This window comes from Mustela erminea, chromosome 1 (assembly GCF_009829155.1).
Source record: "Mustela erminea isolate mMusErm1 chromosome 1, mMusErm1.Pri, whole genome shotgun sequence".
Taxonomy (NCBI): Eukaryota; Metazoa; Chordata; class Mammalia; order Carnivora; family Mustelidae; genus Mustela; species Mustela erminea.
The window spans coordinates 3,862,579-3,885,798 of NC_045614.1; the positions used below are offsets into that span (position 1 = coordinate 3,862,579).

The following is a 23,220-nucleotide window of genomic DNA, read 5'->3' on the forward strand; positions in this document are numbered from 1 at the left end:
ATCACGAGTCACACACACTCTCCTCCAACGGAGCCAGTCAGGTGCCCCTGAGTGAATTCATCTCACCCCCATACCCATGCGAGGGGGGACGATTTATGTTGTCTCCATTTTATGGACCAGAACCCTAGCCTCGGGAGGGGTGGTCACTTGCTCAAGGTCACCTGGTCAGGAAGCAGTGGGGCCGCAGTCGACCTCTGGACGTGTCTGACTCAAGAGCCCGCCTCTTCCCAGAGTCCGGGGTCCGGCAGGCTTCGAAGCCCCAGGCATCGGCAGCCAGGTGGCTTCTCCTCTCCACCAGGCCAACTTGGGACCACAGCGGAAGGCCATGCGTCCACAGGCCCTCCTGTTGTGCGCACCTCTGAACTCTCGCTGTCCGGGTCTCTTCTCGGGGCGTTGTCACCACATGATACTGATGAGTTGCCCAGGGACTCGGGTGTCCCCACGCCCCGCTCTGCCGGTGCCTGGTGGCTGCAGGGTTTCTGGACTTGCAACTGAGTCTTGAAAACATCGTCTTGTCCATAGCTTTGCGCACCTCCAGAACACACCCACATGCTCGCTTATCACAACATTCCGTGGACTCTGGGATGCAAGCAAACAGAAAACCCGCCTTTATTTTATATCCTGCTAGGGAGGAAAACAACCCCGCCCCGTTAAATCAGGGCCCAGGCAAAGACGACTCATTCTGATTACAGAGACGCTAGAACAGGAAAATTGCTTGTCTTCCATTCAGTGACACACGCTGTGTTCATTGTCTCGTGACTGTCTTTTCTGCTAGACCTGGGGGTTGGGGGTGGCGTTGCTTGTCGTGGTCCCTGCGGAGTTTGCAGGGTCAAAAACAGGACCCGGCACACAGTAGGTGCTCAATAAACACTGGTTGAATGAATCAATGAAGGGTCTGGCCTGATGTCAAGAAGTTTCAAGCACAGTCTCGTGTTATCATCCCCTTGCAGACCCCGTCGGTCTCTGCATTTTCTGAGGGGAAACTGAGGCTTCTAAAGGGAGAGTGACTTGTCCAAGGCCCCACCATCATGCCTGAGGCCGGCCTCCAGCCTGCTGGTGCTAAGTTCGCCCCAACACCCTTCGCCAGCCACGCTTCCCCAGAACCTGTCTTGTGAAAACCAAATCACGCCTGCCTGAATGAAAGTCGACATCGAAATTACTGCCGAGCCCTTGACTCTGGGTAATTAAGAGCATTTTGGGACGCCTTGCTTGATTAAAAGCAGATCACCCGTTCAGAATGAAAATTCAGAAGGCAAATTGCTTTTGTTGCCTTCACGATGCTATTTTAAACCCACGCGGCTCTCGAGCTAATAAAGGCCCATCACTTGGGCTGTCGGCCTGCCCGGGACCCATTTGCATGGACCCCGATGGCTGCTTACCGCTGTCCCCGACGCGGCCCCCAGACCTGGAGGGACCCCTATCGGGCCATCAGACCTCAAGGTCGCCCCCAATATGCTCCCATCTGAGGGACACCCCGAGGCTTGCCTGGCCCCCACTGGTCCCCACTACCCCACCAGCATCCCCTGGGCCCCAGCCTCTGCCTCCTCCCTGGCCTCCTGCCTCCAGCCCCGAGCCTCCCATCCAAGTTCTCCAACGGGCTCCTAAAATCTGATCATGCTGCCCACGGCCGTCGTCACCCAATGCACCCCCTCTTCCTCTTCCAGCTCAGAAGCTCCCTCCTGACCTCTAGCCTCCGGGGCCTCCTCTGGGCTGCCTGTGTGTCCCGCGTTATCGCTCTCAGGACTCACGTCACCACTGCCCAGGCACGTGTCCCTCTGCCCTGCCCAGATCAGGAGCACTGGGAGGACAGGGCTGGGTCTGTCCTGGTCACTGCTGGTGTCCCCAGTGCCTAGAACAGATCGCGGCAATGAAGAGGTAAAAAAAAATAAAAGAATGAATGAAGGAGTGTGTGGGAGTGGGCGGAGCCAGGGACCCTGGGGATCTCAAACAGCTTGCCTCTCTGCCCTGAGCCTAGAGCTCTCAACTCCTACCACTTCGGCCCCTCCCTTCCCCAGACTGTGACACGGAGCCCCTCTGCACGGGAGCCAGCCCCTGGATCCCCCCGCGCCAGGACCAGGGGTGTGGGCTCCCTTCTCTAGGAGGCTGGGGGCTGGGAGCTGGGAGGAGGAGGCTGGATTCCGCAGAGGTGGGGTAGGAGCCGCAGTGTGGGCTGCTGGGCAGGGCACCCATTGTAGCTGGGGTCATGGTTACAACTTGACAATTCTGCCATTTGGGGTATAAACCGGAAGGACCACGGACAGCGTCTACAAGTGTTTAAACCACAAGCACAAGGGTGGCCTGGCCAAGTCTATTCTAAGAATTAATAACAATGTAAAGCAGTGGTTCTCACGGGGGTGGGGGGGTTGATTCTTTTGTAGTTGTCCTAGCTGGGGTGATGGTGCTCCTGGCATCAAGGGGGCAGGAGGCCAGAGATGCTGCTCTGTAACCCCAGGGCGATGTGTCTCACCCCCCAGGAGAGATGTCAACAGGGTGGGGTGGGGCGCTGGGACCCTGATGTCTGCAGACACTCACTCTGCATCAGGCTTTTCTGGGGGCTTTTCTATTTGAACTTCCTGTGAGGTGAGCACCCACACCAGCCCGTTTTCCAGATGCAGAAAACCAAAGCCCAGAACTGCCAAGTCATGTCCTCAAAGTCACGCCATCCATGAGAAGGTCAGCCAACGCAAGGACAGGGAATGGGGCCTCTGTCTTATTCCTGGCTGGGGCCCCGAGTCCCCATGGGGCCCCGAGTCCCCACGCCCCGTACAGAGCAGGTGCGGAAGGAAATGCAGAATGACAGCGGAGCTGGGACTGCGACCCAAGCCGGGTGACGCTCCGGCTACCAGCTTGTTCAGACTTCCAGCCTCCCGCTCAGCCCAGCGACCCTTTTGTTGTGCCCCTCGTGTCCCTACAACCCCCGGGGCAGCTGAGCCCCATGGGCTAGAAGGCTCTGGCTTCCAGGAGGCCGGGGCTGAAGCTTAACTTCCCTATTGTAGCCTCTGAAAAGGAAGCAGGTGTTGGCGGCTTTGCCAGGAGGCCCCAGTCTCTGCTTTTGTGCCCGAAGCTAGCAGAACCCTAGGCTCACACGGGCCTCCTTTCAATCCACGGATTCCACGGTCCACCTCGGCTGCCACATTCTTGCCTGAAAATCCCCCATTCTGCTCTCGGCCAGCCCAGAATGCGGGCGCCTTTGTCTGTCTTTTCTTGGCCTTGTCTGCATTAATCGCTTCCTCTCGGAGCTGTGGGAGGAGGGGAGGGGGTGGCGAGAATAAATAAATATGGAGGGTAAAATAAAAGAGATTCTCCGAGCTTTGGACAGAGGGTTTGTGGAAGGGGATTTTCGCCTGGCACTTTGAGATACGGACAAAGGCGGGCGAGGGGTGCCGCGCAGGCAGGGGGGCGGGGGGTTCCGGGCGCCGCATTGGGGCGGGCGCTCTTGGCCCTGAAGCTGCATTGAGATATTCACAAAAACAAATTCATCGGGCCTGTCTTCCCGAAGATCTGGCTGCCGGGCGTTCATTAACCCATGCCAGGGACCTGGCCATCAGTGCCCCCCAGGCCTGGAGAAGGAAGGAAGGCTGGAGGCTGGGTGTCAGCCCGAAGTTGGAGCCGAGGTTCGAGAAGCAGAGACCACCTGGGGGCCGGTGTCCTCTTTTTTTCTGTGACTTGCTGTGTGACCTTGAGGAATCTAGCTGCTGTCTCTGTGCCTTGCCAACAATCAACCCTTTCTGCTCCCACCTTGAAGGGAGTGACCAGACAGTGGGAGGTACTTGCCCAAAGTCACGCAGCCATCCAGAGGGAAGCTCTAAGTTCAGGGCTCCTTACCAGAGACCACGGAGCCTGGTCGGGGCGTCCACACAGAGGACAAAAGCCACCATTCCGACATCATCCCAAGGCTCCTTCCCAGATGGCTTCCGGAGCCTCCCCTCCCCCTCTGGACCTTTTCTGTAATAATAATGCATCTAGTGTGTGTTGATTAATTCAGTTACTCAGGCCAGAAGATTGACTGAGATCCTACTGTGTGCCAGGCTGGGGGCTGGACAATGGGGACAGTGACCAAGCGGAAGGGCCCAGCCTTCCCAGGACTCACAGATGGTCATAACGCCCAGCCAGCTCCTGCCCCAGGGTGACCAAGGCCCTACTGGGGACACAGAGGCGCTCTCAGACACATCCGTGGTAACCCGGGTCATCAGGGACCACGGAGGAGATGTGTGCGTGGTCTTCTAGGTCTTCGGGGGGTGAACGAGAAAAAGCCAAGTGGAGACGGAGGACGAAGTTCCCTCCAGCACGGCTGCACCTGGCGGAGGGAACAGGTGTTTGGGACACAGAGCGGAGAGCACAGCAGACCGGGGAGGTGAAGATGGTAAGATTCCAGACCCAAAACCCACATTCGCTGCATTGCGGAATGGGAGGCTGCGTGCTGCGGGGGCGGTGCCTGTCTTTGGGGCTCTCCACGCCCAGGGGGAGGAGCGGCCGTGCCCATTCCCATTTCTCAGACGGGAAAACAGAGGCTGCTCGGTGGGGACCATGGCTGGGCCAAGGTCACAGGACACGTGGGGGTAGTGTGGGAATGGGAGCAGACAATGTGACTCCAGGACCGGGGGCGGGGTGGTTCCCGGCACCCACCACCCTTCCACGTAAACCCCTTTCGCTCTGGGGTGCGTTACAGTACATGAAGCCTACTCCAAGGATATTTCAAGGAGGAGGGATCTTTGCTCAACCATTTAACACCAAATATTCAACAGTGATCAGAACACACACAGGACCCCCATACCCATAGGCAGGACAATGGACATTAAACCGGGGGGTGGGGGGGAATATCAGCAAGGCTGGTGGGATGGAGCAAACGGGTCATGGGGGGCCTCTCTGAAGGGGGAACCTATGATCAAACAGCCGTATAGAGAAATGGGGGAAAGGCGTCCCAGGAAGTGGGGATAGTAAGTGCAAAGGCCCTGAGGCAGGTCATTGCCTAGTGTCTTTGAGGCCCAAATAGGAGACAGGAGAGATTGGTCACGGGGAGCCTCAGGAGGGTTCCCGGCATGAAGGACCTTCCAGCAGTAGATGCCGGCTGATGTTTCACGATCAGCTTGCCCCCTCTTTGAACCCCAGTTCTGCCACCCACGTGCTGTGTGACCTTGGGCAAGTCACCTCCCCTCTCTGGGCCTCATTTCCCCTTCCGTAAAATGGGGATAACGGCAGTGCCAATATCACAACCTGTGTGAGGCTGAAACGAATGAATTCATGACGAGCTCTGGCTTTGAACCCTAAGAGGGCAGATGCCAAAGGCTCATTCACTTCCAGGCAAAACTCGCCCCTAAAGATCCCGCACCCCCTCCTCCCCCGGCCCCCTGGCTTTTATTCTCAATGACATACATGGTCCCCTGTTCCTCTGCGGGGAATCTCGTGTTGTCAGGGAATGTACCGCCACAGCCTGAGCTAGACAGAGCCACCCCACCCCAGGACCGCTCGCAAGGGGCGGGTGCGGGAGGGGTGCAGGGGAGGGGCACAGAAGCCTCCACGAGGGCGGCTGAATTAATCACGACTCTGTTCGCGGGAGGCGCCCCGGTCGTTGCAAACCATTTACTAACACGCACAGAATTGTTCAATCCCCCGAGGCAAAGGAAGGAGGCGGTTTGCGTTAGGATGTCGTTTCTTCTGTGTAGGAAAGAGTGCGGAGTAAAAGCTTGCTGGTGTGGGGCCCTGGTTCTGGGTTCAAGTCGGAGAAAAATGTTCCCAAGTCCCTGAGCTTTGCTCTCTCTGAGCTTCGCTGCTCTTCTGTTCCGTCCACCGGCTCTGGTCGCTCGAAATCCTCCCGCCGGGGCTGCCCAGTGTCCTGTCGGGACACACACACCCTGGTCCCATGGAACTAAGCCCTGCGAGGGGCCAGGGAGAGGAGGAAGGCAGGGATTTGACCCCGTGCCATCGCTCCCATGGGTATTTCTTCCTTCAGTGTGTATTTATTGAGCGCCTGTTGTGTGCCTGAGCCCCTGCAAAGCACAAAAGGATACGGAAGAGACCGAAACAGATTTTTTTTTTCAACGCTTGCCCTTGTGTAAGGACATGCACAGGCTGAAAAACAGGGAGAAGGGGGTCATGGGGGAGGTGGGTGCCCAGGGCAAGGGGGCCGGACCCAGTGAGGGAAGGCATCACAGAAGGCTTCCTGGAGGAGGTGGCTCTGAGCAAAGACCTAAAGGATGTGTTGGGAAGAGCCAAGAGAGGGGATTTTAGGAGGTGCAGCAAAGGGCTGGAGGAGAGACTATCACTCCGTTGGGCAATCGGAGGGTGTATGAGGGATGCTGGGGGAACCAGGGAGGAGGCAAAAGTGGGACCCCAGTTGAGGCAGAGCCATGGGGTAGACTGATGGGAGACAGGCTTTGGAAAGAGGGCAGGCAGAACCTAGGGACAAACAGGCGTGGCCAGCATCCAGGTCTCTGACTCCGGGACGGGGCACGTGTGGCCACCTTGGAGATGGGAACCCAAGCAGAGGGGCAGGTCGTGGGGGAGACATGGAGGCCAGACTGGGTCCTGAGGATGGAGGCACAGGGGTTGGGGGGCTGGGGATGTGCAGGGCAGAAGCCCGGGGGGCAGCTGGGCTTGCAGGTAGGGGGCTGGGCTAGTCTGAACCTGGCATCAGTGGAGCGCTGCTCCGCCTAGAACAAAGTTCCCCCAAAGTCTCACCCCGCTTACACACTATTCTTCCTCCAGATCTCTGCCTGGAAGACACCTCTGCCAGGAAGCCCCCCTGGGTGCCCACCGTGCCTGTGCCTCCCCCATTACAGCAAGGAGCACGATCAGCCATCACCGCCTTCTCCAGGGGAGCCTGTAAGGGTGGGACCCCAATGTCTCCATCCTGCTGAGTCCCGGCACCCAGCCAGCACCCCGGGCCCATCTGGTGCAGGAACAGCGCATCTGGCTTTCTCACCATGAGACGCCCAGCACAAAGCAGCGCTCCCGGCCCTCCGTGGAGCCCTTCGGGTCACCGCCTGCCCGGCATCCAGTTCCCGCGATCTTCCACTGACAGTATGAATTGAGCACCGACTGTCCACGCGGTACTATTCTCGGCACTGTGGGCTGGGTGGTGGCCGAGGGAGTCTCACTGCTGGCCTTCGTACGGTCCAGTGGGAGAGACAGAGAAAGGATGCATTAGCAAATAAACAGACAAGCCATGTCAGACCATCACTAAGTTGAGAGCCAAAATAAACGGAATGATGATGTCGAGAAATACGGGAATGCTAGTTAAGTCAGGGGAATCAGGGAGGGCCTCCTGAAGGAGGTGATATTTGAGCTAAGACAGTCGAACGCAGAGATGGAGCCAGGTACGTGAATGTCTGGGCAGTGGGCACAGCATATGCAAAGGTCCTGGGGCAACAGCACGTATGTTGGAAGAAGACAGAGGAGGCCCATGTGGCTGAAGCAGAGTCAGCGAGGAGGGAAGGAGGAGGGACAGACAGGGAGGTAATACGGAGAGCAGGGCGTAAGGGCCTGTGAGCTCCGGGGAGGACATGGGCTTTTCCCCCCAAGGGAGATGGAGGTCCTGGTGGCTCCCTATAAACATCTGTCCCTCCTGGATCTGTGTGACTGTCACGTCCACAACCTCGTATGGAATGAACCTTGAAAGTGGACCTTTGAGGTTTCTGGGTAGACAAGGTGAACCTCACCTCCCGCGTGGCCCTGGCCAGACCCCAGCGTCCCCTTCTTGACTAAGCCTCTGCCCGACCCTAGACCACAGCCTGGCTACCCCGTCCCGCACAGGACAGCCTGGCTGAGCCCACACACTGTCCCACGTGCCTCCTGCCCCACACCTGGAGTGTCCTTGCCGGAAGCTGCTGCAACCCCTGCTGTCTCCCACCTGCCAGGGCTGGGGTGGGCACTGGGAGAGAAGCCACGTATCCTCAGTGCCCCCACCTAGTTTCTGGACACCCGGAAGGAGAAAGGGCATGACCACATCCGTCCTGCCAGGGGCTGAGTGTGCAGAGAACCATGGTGACTGTCACAAGGTCTGGCCTCCGGCTGGAGGCCATCAGGAAATTCCTTTATTCATTCAACAAACTCTGGCCCGGTATCCGCTTTGAACCAGGCTGAGTCCCCACTCCCGCTGAGCCCTGATTCAGGTTCTGATGCCCCCGCACCAGGGGCGACAGTTTCCACATCCCTCCCTGCGGGACACTGGACCCCTCCCAGGCCCAGCGCGTCTAAATCGTAAACCTGAACCTAAGTCCCACTGCGGAGCCAGGTCCAAAAGAGCAGGGGCTCTGGCCCCCACCCCTTGCCCCCTCAGAGCTCCCAGGACTGGAGGTTTCCAGGGGCCCAGGGCAGCGAGTGAGCCAGCGAGCAGGTTAGGGCGAAGGCCCCAGCCCAGGATGAGCCTCCAGCTCTAGTCTCCGAGGCCCTGCTGGGAGCTCCATCTCCTGCCCAGCAGGGGCCGCATTAGCCGCTCAAAACCCATTCTGGGAAATTAGAGCAGAGGCCTCTGTGACAATCAAGGGTCATTCTCCGGTTCCGGTTCCCAGGCTCTCCCGCAGGGATGACAGCCCAGCAGCCAGTCTAGGGGGAACGTGGGGGAATTGGGGGGTCCCAGCCGGCCGGCTCCTGGCCTGAGGCCTTCTCCAAGCCAGTCTGAGAAGGAACAGTGAAATCACTGAAGGTTTTAAGGGGGTTAGTGCTCTGCTCCAGTACCTTCGGTAGCTCCCAGCTGCTGAAGACTTTAGTCCAAACAAACCTGACAAAAACTGACAAAACCTGACCAAAAAAAAAAAAAAAAAAAACAGCGAAGGGGAGAAGCTTCTTTTGCCGGCTTTCCAGCTCTCTTCCCACAGAGTTTGGGGGTTCCCCCAGCTTCAGCAACCCACGAGGCAAAGCGGGACCAGGTTTGCATTTATTTCAGAGGCAGAGTGCACTTCGAGAGCGGTTTGATCCAGCAGTCCAGCAGGTCATCAAGAGTCAAAGTCCACTCTCTTTTCTGAGGTCGAAACCCAGCCTCTTCCCTAAACTCGCCAAGTTTTTCCACTCCCTGGGTTTTTGCCCACACCTGGAAGCATGGGGGTTGGATGGGGGCTTCCTAACCACCCCTCTGCCTAATTTCTTGGCTCAAATGTCAAGTCCAAAGATGGCATTACCATGGGGTCCCTGGAATGAGAGGTCAGGAAGTTGCCTGCTACCCATGCCCAGTCTGGTCTGTCCCTTCTCCAGGCCTCAGTGTCCCAGCCTGGAAAATTAGAGAAAGGCCGTAGAGCTGAGACTTGACTTTGACTTCCAATCTCATTCCAGACCCTACAAACTTAGCCCCCATCCTTCCACACCTCTGGGTCTCCTGACCAAGATTTCTGCATTCAAATCTTCAACCCAGGCAGCCAGGATAGGGCTAGAAGGGGTGGGAGATTTTCTCTCACGAATGCACCTCCAGTTTTTGTCATGGAGTCCGTGGACTTGGCTCACCTCCTGGGGAGTTCCCCCTTCCCCTGCAGCTTCTCCCATGTGCCCCTCATTCTCTCGCAGATGTGAAGACTCGGGTTCACAAAGCAGAAGGGATCTTCCTAAGCTCACCAGCTAGCCAGAGCTGCAGTGTCTTTGGTCAGTCGGGACCAGCTGGTGGCACAATGACAAGGGACCCTATAGAGTCAGCCCCCCGGTACCCGCGACCTTTGGAGTCTCCCCTGTGTTGAATCAAGGCTGATTCGTGTGGTCTGTGGAACACAGTGGAAGCATCACTGAGTCATAAAGGACACTTCAGCTTCTTCATGGCTGTCTTGCATCAACCCTTCTGGGGGAAGCTGGCCACCATGTCAAGGGGAAGGTCAAGGAGAGTTATAGGGATGCACGTGGCAAGCAACTGAGGCATCCCTCCCACAGCTGTGCGAGGAAGCCCGCTTCCAAGCAGCTCCTCCAGCCCCGCTCAAGCCTTCAGATGAGTTCGCCCCAGCCGACAGCTTGACTGAGACCTTGTAAGAGATCCCAAGTCACGACGACCCGGCTAGATGACCGCCGAATTCCCGACCCACAAAATCCTGAGCAGCAATAAATGATGATTTTAAGCCGCTACATTTTCAGGTAATCTACACAACCATAGTCACTCTGGCAAATCCCCAAATCTCAGTGGCTTTAAAACAGCCAGAGGCACCTGGGTGTGGGGTGCCTGGGTGACTCAGTCGGTTGAGCATCCGGCTTTTGGTTTCGGCTCATGTCATGATCTCATGGGTTGTGAGATCAAGCTCCCTGTCAGGCTCCACACTCAGGGGGAAGTCTGCTTGAAGATGCTCTCCCTCTGCCCCTCCCCCCCACTCATGCATGCACTTTCCCCCCCCCCTAAAAAATAAAATAAGGGCCGCATTCTCTCTGAAGACATAGGGAAGGAGCTGTTCCTCCCTCCCTGCTTCTGGTAGTTTCTTGGCTCGTGAGAGCAGAGCTCCAAACATCACATAGCGTTTTCCTTGTGTGCATGTCTCTGTGTCCAAATTTCCCCTTTTTTTATAAGGACATCAGTTACAGTGCATTATGGGCCCACCGTACTCTGGTATGACCTCATCTTAATTAATTACATCTGCAATGACCTTGTTCCCAAATAAAGGTGCCTTCTGTGGCATTGGGGCTTAGAACTTCAACATACGAATTTGAGAAGACACAATCCAACCCAGAATAGCTGGGAAGTGCAATTGTCCCCCATTCCTGGCAGGAGGAGAACTGGAATCCAGCAAACAGCCTTCATAACCACAACACACCCATTTATTGAGTGCCTATTATGTGCTGAACTCTTTACGAGGCACCCCACACATGCTTGCTCATCCAGCTCCCAAGACAACCCTGCCAAATAAGGATTCTCATCCCATTTTCTTGGTTGAGGAAACTGGGGGCTCAGAGCTAGCGAAACATTGCACAGCAAGACAGAGGCAGTGCCAGAGAAAAATCTAGTCCACCAGCCTGCCATCTTCTTCCCACAGAGTCTGTGGGTTCCCTAGATTTCCTCCAACCTCAGTTGGAGGCAGAGCAGGGCCAGGTTTGCATTTAACTCTGGAGTAGGGTGGACTTCAGGGAGAGTTTGATCCAGTATTCCAACAGGTCAGCAAAAATCCAGATTTCCTCTCTTTATTCCCTCTGCCACATTAATCCTAAATCTGGTCCCCTCTGACTGGAGGGAGGCTATTGATAGCCATGAAGAGAGAGAGAGAGAGAAGATTCATGAACTGGGTGCGCTTGAATCTATGGTCCTCCCACTGGGTGGTCAGTTTGCAAAGAGGGATATTTGATTGCTTGGCTATATTCCCAAATGCCCACAACAGTGCCTGGCACATAGCAGGTGCTTGGTCATATCGATGAATGAATAAATAAGGCAGGAGCATCCTCAGATAAGTCATACTTCTCTCCTGGGATGAAGGGATGGGTCAGCTTCTCCTACAGCACATGGTCAAGCAAACTTGCAGGTATGTTAGATGGCATGCAGGAGCCTAGGAGAGTCCGTGGCTCTCACCCCCTGCACGGTTTCTCTGTCCCCTTCCCAGAGGCTCAGGACCTGCCTGGTGGCCCTCCCCACACAGCTCTCCCTGGCGTCCGGTAACGGTGCCCCCTCGCATGCTCCAGTCTAAGAGTGGCAAGGACGCGCCGCTGTCGCTAGCCAGGGTGCTGAACCATCCCCGTAGGCATTTCTCTTCATCTCAACCACCCTTCTAGAAATAGCACCTTTATTCAACTCACCACAAAGTACTCGAATTCAAGTGGGCCAGCTATGTCCTACTGGGACCATCCAGCTCTCCATCTCCATCCTTGCTGCCCCCAGGCTCTCACCAGACTCCGCCCTCCTTCCCCAAATTACAAAAGAGCCTAGGGAATGCAAGCAGAAATGGAGGGGGATGTCTACACTGGCAGTTCTGCTCTACTTGCTGGGAATTTACTCAGCCAGGCTCCGAGCTCTATGCTTTCCCCCGTGTGCTGTCATTTCAAGCGTCAAAGTGCTCTTACAATCCCCCGTCTTACAGATGAGGAAATGGAAACTCAGGTCAGAGTAGCTTGCCTGTAGAGGTAGGAAGTCCTAAAGCCAGGTGTTAACGGTTGAATTGTGTCCCCTCCAAAAAGATCTGCTGAAACCCTAATACCCAATACCTGTGAACATGACCTTATTTAGAAATAGAGTCTTTGCAAATAAAATTGAGTTAAGATGAGGTCATTAGGGCGGGCCCAAGTCCAATGTGACTGGTGTCCTTACAAGAACAGGGAAGCTCAGACCCAGCCCCACACCCAGAGAGGACAGTGCCACGTGAAGACACACACACATACACACACACACACACACACACACACACACACACGGAGATGGCTGTGGAAGGATGGGGCCGGGAGGGGAGGTCTGTCACCACACACCAAGGATGCCTGGGGCCACCAGAAGCTGGAAGAGGAGGGAAGGAGCCTCTGGAGACTTTGGAGAGAGCAGGGCTCTGCCAACACCCTGATTTCAGACTCCTACCTTCCAGGACTGTGAGAGAATGCGTTTCTGTTGTTCAAACTCCCAATCTACAGGATACTTTGTTGCAAATCTCACAGGAATAAACTAGAACAGCAGGGTTCCATCAGACGCCAGGATTTGTGCCTGTTACATAGGATTCCCCTAACCCTGTCCCTCCCTAAAGCTCCCCAAGGCCCAGAAAATAAAATTCATTTACTCCTTATCTAGGGAGGCTTCAGATCAAATCACCTTTCTTCCCCTCTGGCCTCGGTCCCCACCCACCAGGGGCTCCTAGAGCGAGGTTGCAGTGCCACGTCGAGCCAGGAGAGGTCGCTCACATGGCCAGCTCCTGTCCCCGCCATAAACCTGCAGCCTGACCTTGAAACCGCTTGTGTGTGTGTATGTGTGTGTGTGTGTGTGTGTGTGTGTGTGTGTGCGCGCGCGCGCGCGCAGTACCCCCTAAGTCCTCAGTCCTCTTTCATTTGCCCATCTGACATCCAGTCTCGGGAAATCCTGTCCCCTCTGCTTCAGACCCACCCAGAATCGGGCAGCTCCTCTCTCCTCTGCCTCCATCCTGGTCTGAAACCCCATCAGCGCCCGCCTGGGACAGCACACTGCCCTCTGCCCCGCGGCTCCCCAGCCTGCGCTTCCCAGAGCCGCCACCAGGGGGCTCCTGCTCCAATGTCACCTCCTCGGGGCAGCCTCCTGGGATGGTTCATTTTATGGGTCAACCTGGTGGGGCCTCAGGGTGCCCAGATGTTTGGTTAAGCGTTATTGCCGGGTGCATCTATGATGGTGTTTCCAGAAGAGATTAGCACTGGGATCGGTAGAGTCATTTCACTCTCTCCCGCCTTCTCTCCCTCTCTCACCCCTTTCCTCCCTCTGTCCCCGCCCCTCCCTAACTGGTGGAGCTGGGACATCCGTCTTCTCCCGCTCTCTGACTGCGACTTCCGGGATCATTGGCTTTCCTGGCTTCCAGCCTGCAGGCCACAGACTGTAGGACCCCTCAGCTTCCATAATCTTGTGAGCCAATTCCTTACAACAAATCTCTTTCTAGATATCTGTCCGTCCTAATGGTTTCATTTCCCTGGAGACCCAGACTGAGGAGCCACCCAGGGCTTCCCTGTCCAGTCCCCTCGTCCCCAGGCATTTTCCATTCTATCTCCTTCACTGAGTTCTGAAATCACCTTCTTCTTTCCCTTAGTTACACTCCGACTCCCTCTCCCCTGCCCAGAATTGAAACCACACGGGGACAGGCATTTCCTCCATTTCAGTGCCAGACCCCTAATACCCAGAAGGGTGCTTGGTATACAGTAGGTGCTCAATTTAGAGAAGCTGGGTTGAATCACTGACTCTGGGATCTGAGGACCCAGAGGCCACAGGATGGTGGAAGGAATTAACAGCCCCACCCGTGGAAGATGCAGAACTCGAACCCGGAACTCTCCAATCTCACCGCAGCCCTGGTCCCTCCCAGCTTTGGAAAAACCAGGACACAGGGCTCAGAAAGTGCAGATGGGCAACAAGGAGGCGTACCCCAAATTCCCTTCCATGAATTGCCCTAAAGCAGGCTTCCTCTCTCTGGGGCTGCACTCTTTGGGGGGTCCTGTGGGCACTGTGGGGGCTGGGCAGCACCCCCGGCCCCACCAACCAATGCCAGCCGCTCCTCTGTGTGACAACCACTGATGTCCCAGAACAGGCCCTCACCTCCCTGCCTCTCATGCTGCCGCTGCTGTCTATACCCGCTGTCGCCCAGGGCCCCGGGGATGGGAAGACAGGGGGACACCGTGCATCCGGGCTGGGCTCCACTGGCAGGCGGGAGGCCCGGCCCGGTCGGCCCCGTAGCAGCCAGACCCAAGGAAATTGGATTAACTCGGAGGAGCGCCCAAGATGATCCGTCATGCCATCTGAAGGACAGCGTATTGATTTCCACGTTGCGAAAAAATTAAATGATATCCCTTTTTGTTATTTAAAACGCTGCTTAAGCAATTCTGTAATGGAACAGCGCGGCCCGGGTCCAGGAGCTCCCGGGCTGGCGGTCCGCGGCTCGGGCCGGGCCGAGGCCGGGGAGTGCGGCCGCGGCGTTGTCTTCCTCCAGGTAATTGATGACCCGGGAGAGAACAGCTCCATTTTGCCGGCGACGTGCGCAGCTCTGATTTATTAAAGACATAACAATTATGAAAATAGCTGATTTATAATCAACTCGCCCAGGGCCCTAATTGATTTCTGGGGCAAAATTTAGAACGGGAGGAGCTGACACCTTGAGAAAGGGGACCACCAGCCTTGGGGATGGGCTGCAGTGGGGTGGCTAGTGGGGTCCGGCCTCCGGGGGTGGGGGTGGGTGGGCAGGAGGACGGGCCTGGGAGGCGGTAGCCTGAGTCTGACCACATCTGTTGTCACCTCATGAGACACTGGGCTTGGGGTCCGCTTCGCCTGAGACAGGCAAAGACCATTCACCTGAGGTGAATTTCCAAACCACCAAGGCAGCCCCGGCTCCCACGGCGGCCCCAGTGCCATATGGTCCGAAATCTCTCTGCAGTGCTCAGTGTTTGCCCACCTCCTACTTGCACCCACGGTACCTGAGCGCGCCTGGCCCCTGGTATGGAAATCAGTCCGGCCCCATGGTGCCCAGAAGCCTCTATTGCCTCAGCGCCCCCGTAGCAAGGGTTGCCAAATTTGGCCAATAAACATAGAGGGTCAGTTAAATCTGAGTTTCAGATGAACAACAAGTGATTTTTAGCATAAGCAGAGCCCATCCATATTGGGACACACTTAGACGTAAGAATTATTCATGACTTAGCTGGGCATTTTGCCTTTTATCTGACAATCCTACCATGATATTCAGGACCTCAACAGCTCCCACAGGAGGGCCCATTCTCCTGCTGAAGAAGGGGAAGCAAGAGAATGTTCCATGTCTGCCCAAGGTCACATGGTAGTTGACTTCAGATTCACACCCATCCCTGGGGTCTGAGGCTTGCCAAGCCTTCAAGATCCATCCTGCTTCCAGAGGAAAGGGACAGGCGAGGCTGTTTGCAGGGACCAGGTCTGGTGACAAACGGACATGAGTCCACATTGCCCAGGCACAGCCTTATGATTGCTGTGCGCCTTTGAAAAAAGAGCCTCGCCTCTCTGTGCTTAGTCTCTGGAACTGTGAAATGGGCACGATTGTGGTCTCTCCATCACAAAGGGTTGGGGAGGGTAAAATGGTGTGGGGGTGCCCACACCGGAGGAGCCCTCCATCCTTGGGAGGGAGTCCCTGGGGTCTCCTGGAGCGCTAACAAAAGATGGAGAAAGACAAAGACAGAAAGAGACAGAGAGTTAGGGACAAAAAGAGAGATGGCAAGAGAGGGAGTCAGGGACAGAAAGACAGAGTCACGGCAGGGAGAGCAATAGAGAGGACTGTACCCCATTTGGAGATGGGGTGGCCCCGGACGGTGGGAATTAAGTGTAAAATCAGAACGTTCTCTGTAAGGCAGAGAGCAAATGAGAAGCTCCTGGGACGCAGAGATCCAGAGCCCAGTGCCCAGCGGCCGCCCGCACCCAGTAGTCCCCGTGATGGCCTGCTGAGCCGTTTTAAGTATCGTTAAAGATAAAATAATTTTTCCCCCTCTGAGCCGTGTGATTGACGAGGTAATGGGCCCCGCCGACAGGGAGAAGGTCAGGCTGGAATGTAATCAGCTTTTTCCAGAGCGATGCATAAACATGATGGCACGGAGGCTGAGAAGGGAGGAGGGACTGTGATTGTCCCCAAACACTCTGAGCTTTCAGCTGTGGGGCATGATGAGACCACGGTGACCGTGGGGACCGGGGTGGGGGGGCCTCCCGGAGGAGGTGTGGCTGCAGCTGGGATTGGAAGGAGAAGGCATCACGGCCAGGGGACACTGCAGAGACACAGGTGTGGAGGTAGGAATTGTGTCTTCAAGCATCCTATGCTCTCACCTCTTCTTACTGGGTGAACACGGAGCTCACTGCATTATTCCCAGTCTCAAACCCCTTGTGACTTTCAGGCCACCCACCCCAGGCTTCCAATCCTGGCTCTCCCTTCTGTGAGCTGTGCGATCTAGGACCTGTCAGCTCCTCCTTTCCAGCCTCAGTCTGCTGATCTGTAAATCAGGATGGGTATAGCCCTTCCCCACCCGCAGACAGGGCCAGAGAACTCAAAGAAAGGAGCCCTCAGAGCCGTGCTTTTGGCTGCAAGTAACAGGAAAATCCAAGTCACTCCGCTTCAAAGTGAAAAAAACATTTTTCATTTTATACAACAAATCACTAAGGTCTTTGCTCAAAAAATGCCTCTTCCAAGAACCGAGCTGATCAATGCTTCTGCTCGTTTGCTCTCTCTTTCACCCCTTCTCTTTTTTTCTCCCTCGCTCCTAATACATCCCAACTCTGCGTTTGCTCGTATCCACTCCAAGTGTCAGTTCCCCCAGGACGGATTTTTGTCTGTTGTGTTCACGTGCTCTCAGTGGCATACAACAGGTGCTCATTAGATGCTTGTTAAATAGATGGACGGCATGGGGTGCCTGAGTGGCTCAGTCGGGTAAGCATCCGACTCTAGGTTTCAGCTCAGGTCATGATCTCAAGGCTGTGAGACTGAGCCCCACGTCAGGCTCGGTGCCGAGCCTGGAGCCTGCTTCAGATTCTGTCTATTCCTCTCCCTCTGCCCCTCCCCGCTTCTCTCTCAAAATAAATGAACCAAATAAATAAAGATAAATGGGTGGCTTATTTATTCATCCAGGGATGGTATATTCAAGTATATTATATTCAACTATTCAAGAACACAGCCCTCTGTCTTCCTCAGTCTGTCTGCTATGTTGCGCCTCGTAGTCTAAAATGATCGCCGAACCTGACCATCACACCCTCGTTCCAGCCTCAGGAAGGAAGAAGAATGGAAGGGCAAAGCGCTTCTCCAGAGGACCCTCTCTTTTAAGGAACCCTCCCAGGAGCCGCCCCTCCCCAAATCTCATTGACCAGAACTCAACCATATGGCCACACCCAGCTAGGGAGCTGCAAAGGAGTCTGGGAAATGTAGTCTTTGGCAGAGCGCCATCCTTCCGCCTGCTCAGTCCTGCAGGGGCGCACAGGGGAGGGAAACGTGGGTGATGGTCGAAGGACATTCCCGTCACATCTCCCATCCCGTCACATCCCGGACCCTCACATCTAACAATGCCTGTTTTCGCTTTCTATGGCTGTTGCCGCAGATCACAACTTAGGAAGCTCTTAGCAAAATAACAGCAGGAAAATGTATTACCCTCCACTTCTGGAGGTCAGAGGCGAGACACAGCTCTCGGAGGGCTAACACCGAGGCATCCACCGGGCTGGTTCCTTTTGGATGCCCCCGGGGAGCACCGTCTCCTGCCTACTGCAGCTTCGAGAGGCACCCACATTCCTTGCCTCCCAGCGCCTCCCTTCATTTTCACAGCCAGCAAAGGCTGGTGGAGTCCGCACCCCGCTATCTCTCTGCTTCTCCCTCTCCAGCCCCTCCCCTCCACATCTCAGGACCCCGGGGACTACACTGAGCCCACCGGGACGCTCCAGCATGCCCTCTCTCTCTGAAAGTTAGCCGGCTAGTAACCTGCGTGCCACCTGCTTGATTGCGGCTGCCCATGTAATCGAACGCACTCTGGGCATTACAGCCTTCACCTTCTTGGGCCACCACGAAGGGAGAAATTCCACTGTACCCATTGCCCAGTTCAGAACACCGAGGCCCACAGACATGGAGCAACTTGCCTGTGATCTCATAAATGACAAAAGCTGGAGTTCGAACCCACGCCTACGTGATCACAAAGCCTGTGCCTCTTTATTCCCAGGTGTATGACCGCGCCTGTGATTCGCATCCTGACTAGCACTGTGGCTATAGTAATATGACTATTATCACTCGACGACCACTTACTACGTCAGCACCAGCCTCCAGGATTCCCGCTTGAGCTGACCCTCTGGAGAAGTGTGTTACAAAGGAGAGCATGGAGCAGGGAGGTCGAAGGGGACTCCAAGGTCACCCAGAGGGAGGCAGAGACTGAACTTGAACCCAGGTCCATCTGGCGACAGGCCACAGGCCTCCCTGCCACCAAGAAGAAAACCACAGCCTAAGAGGCTGCAGAGGACCCTGCTCGGGTTACCCTGGCAGCCCCAGGGCCCCCCTAGACCCTCTTCCTGACAGAGGCTGGGGCAGCAGCAGTCATAGGAAGCCGGCCAAGTGCTGAGTCTGCAACGCGACATATCTTCACCAAAGCCACGGGCCATGTGGCCACGTGGCCTCAGGGCTCTGCAGATGATCAATCTTGCCCCGTCCCTCTCACTGCCTGCCCACCCTCCCGCCTCCGCCCCGGCGCCCTTCATCCCTCCCTTTCCCAATCTCTGCCCGGCTTCCCACATCCTGGAGGAGGCATCATGCCAGAGCCGCCCAGGCAAGGAAGGTCAACCCATCCCATCCATCACAGAAACACTCAGCAGCGGGTTCGCCAGTCAGAGGGTAGGGGTAGGAGCACAAATTGTGGGGGTTCACGGGCCGAGTCCTCATCTCAGCTCCTCCTGCTATGGCCGGGCCAAGAATTCATGTTGCTCCGCCTCTGTTTCCTCGTCTGCAAAATGGGTTTGAGAAGAATCTGCATTGTAGGGTTGATGGGACGGTTATGTGAACTACAACAAGCACTTCAGATATCTACAGGAGATAAATCCTGTATTTGGCCATAAGAGGTTTCAGGGTAGCCTCGGAAGGCTTCCTGGAAGAGGCAACATTTGATCTGAGCCTTAAAATAGCGGGAGAATTTGGAGAAACTGAGGGGAGGGGGAATGGCTTCAGCAAAAGGCGTGGAGGCTGGAAGTTACACCAGGTTGTTAGAGCACCAAGATGAGAGGGGGAATAAGGCACCCAAAGACTTCCAACGCCAGGTGGCAAGAGTCGGGGGTCTGCTGTAGGTAATGAGGAGCCATGAAAAAGTCTAGGGTGCCTGGGGCTGGGCAGTGACCCAGTGAGGCACCTGGGGTCGAGGATTAAGAGAAGCATATCGGTGCTCAGAAGCACAGTGAGATTCACTGACTTTCTGGGGCCACAGAACGGGCAAGTTCCTGGGCTGGGATTTGAACCCAGGCAGTCTGGCACCGAGGCAGGAGGGCTCCTACTGGTGGTGCCAGCTCCAGCCCTGAAGCTGCCCACTTAGCCTCTCGTCCCTAATGTCTCCCAGGTGTTAGAAGCCAAACCCCACCCCCATCACCCCAGCAGTCCCTGAACCTTCCAGCCCCCAGGACCAGCTGAGACAGCTGTCCAGGGAGAGGGGTTTTCTTGATTCCACAGAAAGAGATCACTCGCTTGGTGCACGTGATGGGCTGAACTGTGTCCCTGTGCCCAAATTCATATGTGCAAGCCCAAACCCCCAGGACCTCAGAATGTGACTGTATTTGGAAACAGGGTCTTTAAAGAGCTAATTGAGTTAAATGAGGTCATGAGGGTGGGCCCTGATCCAATAGGACTGGTGTCCTTATGAGAAGAGATTAGGACAGAGATGCACGCAGAGGGAAGATCGCGTGAGGACACAGAGAGGACAGCCATAGACAAACCAAAGAGAGAGGCCTCGGGAAAAAAAAAAAAAAATCCTGCCAAGGCCTTGGCTCAAACTTCTAGCCTCCAGAATTGTGAGAAAATAAATGTCTGGTGTGGAAATTCCCCAGTCTATAGTACTTTGTGATGGCAGCCCCAGCAGACTCATATGGTGCCTGGGAGAAGAGCTCGCCCAGCTCCAGAGCCTCAGCACTTGGGACATTTGGTCTGCAAACACACAAACAAGCCAAAAAATGAATCCGTTCAGATTCTTCTTAAGCAAGAAGACAGCTAGTGAAACAAAATAACAGCTGCAGGCACAGTTCGATCCAGGTGCTCAAATCATGCCAGATCATCTGTTTTCCTCTCTATTAGCTCTGTTCTCAGGGAAGTTGTTTCCTTCATGGTGATCAGATAGGTGCTAAGAAGACCAGGCTTCCATCAGCTCAGCAAATTCTGAGGAAAACAAGTGTCTTCCCCCCACATCACGGAACTTCCCCCATAAACCCAGCAAGTGTTCAGGAGCTCACGCCGATTGGGCCAACTTGGGTCATGGTGGGTGGCTCTGAGCCAATCACTGAAGCCAGAGGTTCAGCAGTCTCTGATTGGCCAGCCCTGGGTGTCTTTATTGGGCTCCCCCAAAAGGAACTCAGAGACAAGGATTTGGGAGGTTGAGCCGGCTGGGGGATAGGATATTGGTTGATCCCAGGAAACATCAAGGAGGAGAGGAAAGTGAGATCTGGAAGGGAAATGGCCAAAACAGGGGTGATGCGGAGCAGGTGGTGTGGAGGGGAGGCATCTCCAGGATACTACAGAGAACATGCCTTGGAATTATCCCAACAGTAGGTCAGGCAGCTGCCATATTTACCCACTGACTCCCCATCTGTAAAGGTTGAGTGTGGCAAGAATTCTTTAGCCTTCGGGCCTGGCCTGCCCTGGGCTGAGTGAGCTCCAGCCTCCAGGAAGATACCTGCCAAGAGCAGGTTGCTGGTTTCCAGCTTGCAAGGTGAGCTCAAAATGACAGGGATGTGGCTGCTACACTGGGTCATATCTTCCCTACCTGGTGTCCAGGCTGAAGCCAACCGTGCCTGAACCTTGTGAACTGAAAGCAAGACAAGGGAAATCCCCCTAGGAAAACTCTAAGGCACTCCAGAACTCTAGGAAAACTAGTCCCCCTAGGAAAACTCTAAGGCACTATTCCAGAAAAAGGAAGGATGCAAGACAGGCTAAAGCAAAGAGCATCTAGATACAGTAAGAGCTCCTTCTTTCTTCCCATGAATCTCATGTGTTCCCACTGGCTACCTCTTGACATTTCCCTCCAGTTGCCCAAGACCCCCGAGACCCTTCCCGGTCCACAGCGGGGTCATCCTTGCAACATCAGACAGAGAGAGAGGGCCAGAAGGTGGGATGGACAGGCCATTCCTGCTCTCACCTCTGTGGTGATGTTGGACAATGGTTTTGTGTAATCCTGCTTCCTTGACCCTGCTGGTCCTAAGGCAGGTCCTTGCACACCCCAGTGGGGCTTCAAGGTAACACTCATTCAGTTGGCATTCATGCAGGAGTTCAGGTCCCAATCACCAGGCTAGACAACATGCCAGGAAAAGAGAGTGAGGTAGGACTTCTATCCCCAGCGAGCCCTGCATTAGAATCCTGCCCCTCCCTCTTTCCTTAGGACTAAGCCCCCACTGGGACACCACCAAATGCCCTTCCCTGCCCTCTGATCTCCACCCAAGCCACCTCAACCCAGAGAGAACCTCAGATGGGAAGGAGCTCTGCACATCCAGGAGTTCGGGGAGAGGTGTATTAGCTAGCTATCGCTGCATAACAAATGGGCCCAAACTTAGCAATTAGACAACACACATCTACTATCTCACAGTTTCTGCAGATCGAGAGCCAGGATGCGGCTTAGCTGTTCCTCTGCTCCACGATTTCCCAAGAGGCTGCAACCAAAGTGTCAGCTGAGGCCACAGTCATCTCCAGGTTCAAAAGGAACTGAGTCTGCTCCCAAGTTCAAGAGGCCTCGTGCACTTCTGTTTACTCTCTCGGAGCCCAGCCCCCGTGCAAGCAACTGCAGGCTAGTCTGCCGGAAGAACATCCTTGATCTTCGCAGAGGTTGATCATGGCACAAGACCCAGTTGTCCCAGCCAGCCACAGCTGACACTCCAAACAAGAGAGCCCAGCCAAGATCCGCAGAACTGTGCACCCAGCCCCAGGGTGAGTGCAGAGGCAGGACCGAGGCTGGTTGAGATAAGCAGAATCACCCAGCTCATTTGCGAACAAAAGAACACCCTCTGTGCTTTCAGCTGTTGGATTGGGGGCTGGCTTGACAGATCCAATCTGTTACGGTGTGTCCGCCACAATGACGAAGACGATAGGCTCCCATTGAAATATGAATGAAACGAGGAGGAATCAGTCAGTCGGCTCTCCCCAAATAAAGAAGTTCTGCTTCACGGAGTTTTGCTGTCTCCACTCTACAAAGGAAAGGTGGCTGGCAGCTTGTCCTGATTAAAAACTGTTAAGTTCCACCTCGCCAGGCATCCCATTAACCTCCTCTTCCGGCCACGTTCCCGGGAGAGCTTGGGAACCAGGGGATGCTCGCAAAGCCTCGCAGGCTGGACCGGGGAATGGCGAGGGCTCTCAGAACAGTGGCCCTCCCTGCCATCCTATTTCCAGCTCTTGGCTATGGAGGCTTGTTTGCTAAGGATATATTCACTTTTACTTTCCCAAACCTGAGGCCCCCTTAAGGCAAAGGGGCCAGAAACACCTGCTGGAGAATAGCAGGATGGAATTCAGGAAGCCTCGGGTCAAGGCTCGGTCCAGACTCGCCAGTGAGCTTGGGCTTGTCGCTGTCCAGGAACGCTTGGTAAAGAGAGGATGCCTCCTGCCCAGTCCTCAGGCCCATCCCTGATCTCCCTGCCCCCCAAACCTCCTAGACCTCCTTCAAGGTCTAGCTCTGATGTGGACTTGCCCCAGCACATCTGGTCTCTTTGGTGGGTCCTGCCGTCCTAGTAGCTCAGTATGTTTACTCTCCCCCCAGAAAGCAAGCACTCCCAGCCCCACAGCACAGTGATCATGAGAGTAAACTCTGGAGTGTTGAAAGCTTAGAAAACCTGGAAGGAATGAGGGGATGATTAGATCTTGAAAGATGACCCACCCATACCTGCGGGGAACCTCAGCGTCACCAAGATTCACTGTTACGGCAACAAAGCCAGAGTCATGGATACAGTTTCTGTTTGGGATGATTAAAAAAAAAAAGTTC

The 23,220-nt window shown here is 55.3% G+C and overlaps 1 long non-coding RNA gene across 2 annotated transcripts; it reads right to left on the minus strand.

The window, feature by feature from the left end:
- Window positions 1–23,119, minus strand: LOC116570345. Of its 2 annotated transcripts, none has more exons than XR_004277406.1 (4): window positions 21,394–23,119; window positions 6,923–7,099; window positions 1,685–1,849; window positions 1–579 (listed from the first exon to the last, which is right to left on the minus strand). It is a non-coding gene; the product is annotated as an uncharacterized LOC116570345 (long non-coding RNA). The 2 variants fall into 2 exon arrangements; XR_004277402.1 differs by having other exon boundaries at window positions 6,923–7,104.
- Between the last annotated feature and the right edge of the window lie 101 nt (window positions 23,120–23,220).